Source organism: Pterocles gutturalis, unplaced genomic scaffold, assembly GCF_000699245.1.
Source record: "Pterocles gutturalis isolate BGI_N339 unplaced genomic scaffold, ASM69924v1 scaffold40680, whole genome shotgun sequence".
NCBI lineage: Eukaryota > Metazoa > Chordata > Aves > Pterocliformes > Pteroclidae > Pterocles > Pterocles gutturalis.
This window is the reverse complement of record NW_010144749.1, coordinates 1-1,749: the sequence shown is the minus strand read 5'-3', so window position 1 is coordinate 1,749 and position 1,749 is coordinate 1. Positions and strand designations below refer to the sequence as shown.

At 40.8% G+C, this 1,749-nt stretch overlaps 1 protein-coding gene across 1 annotated transcript in view; it reads right to left on the bottom strand.

Annotated features, from left to right (window-relative positions):
* Window positions 1–538, bottom strand: part of GPSM2 (G-protein signaling modulator 2) — a 29,376-nt gene extending 28,838 nt beyond the window's left edge. Inside the window, exon 1 of the mRNA XM_010085191.1 lies at window positions 502–538. The gene's annotated coding sequence lies outside the window, so the exon portion shown is untranslated. The remainder of the gene's footprint in view (window positions 1–501) is intronic.
* Between the last annotated feature and the right edge of the window lie 1,211 nt (window positions 539–1,749).

Below are 1,749 nucleotides of genomic sequence, written 5' to 3'. Positions count from 1 at the left end.
AAGAACACTGATTTAAAAAAACTGGTCTGCTGTCATTTGTTGACAAGAAAAGGCTAAGAATTTATATTAGAAGCAGTTCTAGCAAAATAAATTCCCATCTTGACAAGGTATAAAAGGTAAGACTAATTTTCAAAACTGTGTTGCTCTCCTTTACAACATGTCAAAAGAAACAAGTTTTCTATGTTTTTGCAATACTTTTACTCAACATTCGTAGTAACAGAGACTGGCTTGCTGACTACCGAAAGCAGGTCTAAAGAAAGAAAGAATTGTTGTCTCTCAATACCTCAGAAAAAAAAATTAACAAATTAAAGCCAAGTGACAATGAGAGCACAAGAACTATCAATACCTTTTCAAAAATTACTTTAACCTTCTAACCATCAAGTTTTGGAGTGATTCTTCAGCAAGCGTAGCAGCAATGTACAATCCTAAGTAGCTTTAAGATGCTTGAGTTATTAAGAGCATTTAAATAACAGCATTTTAAATGAAGCAACAGACAAGAACCACACAGATTTCTTCTAGTCCAATAAAGCTGTCTTAAGTTTCAGGTAAGTTTTGTCTCAGCTTTATATATAAGTAACTGAAAGTATAAAGTCCTTCTCTCTAAAGAGGGAAGCATAATGACAGTTCAGAAGTCTAGGTAATCATAAATGGAACTAGTAGGAAGGAACACTGTTACAGGCCTAGAAGTTAGTTTAAACACACAATAAAAACATATAAGCAAGAATTTAAAAGGATTGCATCGTGAGCATAACCTTTTTCCTGATGTTTTTAGTGCTAATAAAATTATGACTTAAACAAACGGTGTAGCGTTTTCAGACAAAATTTAAGGAGGGACTGGAATCTCTTATCTAAGATGCAAGATTTAGCATGTTCTAAATTCTGAGATCGTTGTGCAGCTCTCCATGGTAACCCAGGATGCACATGCCCTGCAGCCTGCTGGCAAGAATTTAACAGGAACAGCACCATGCTAGGCTGAAAAAGCTTTTAAAGCAGAAGAAAGGCCAGAACTTCAAGAGGGGGTAAAATTTTTGTCTCTGCAATCAGATCAATAAAGGGATAAAGAATTCCTGATTAACTATGCTCCTCTGTTCAAAACCTGAATAGGCAAAAGAAGGGCAGGGATTAGCAAAGGGTACAGTCTAGCAGATAAATAAGACTAAGTGTGGTATAATTTCAGTTTAGATATGCCACAACATACTGCCTAACTCCAGTTCTTGAAGAGTTTAGAGCTTGTCCCCTGTGTGCTTCACTCTTTGCAGTATGTTTGCAGGTCCTTTGGTTCCTGTTATATTATTAGCCCGTTTCATTACCGCCTTCAAATTTTATTGACTGTTTATCATCCTTATTGATCTCGTTAAGCACAGCACAATTGACTGAGGATATCCGAGGTAATGCTTTTTTGCTACTGATTCACTGCAGAGACACACGGGCGCGCTCTCCTCGATCTACAATCAACAAAGGCCGGTTCCACAGGTGCATACTGCTTCTGTTTCCAAACCAGTGAGGTCGACAGCTGCCAGAAGTTATCACTTAAAGGCAAAACACCGCACTTAGACACCACCGGCAGTTTTCCGAAGCTGAACATACAGTAAGCTTACTAGCCAACGCCTCAGGCCGCCCAGAAGAGGCTTTGCGACGAAGGCCGGAGCAGCCTTGCGAAGGACCGGCGGAGCTGGCGCTGCAGCGCGGGCGCATGTGCTGCTGACAGGCGGCGGGAACCGGCGGAATCGCCTGGGCCCGGCAGCCCCC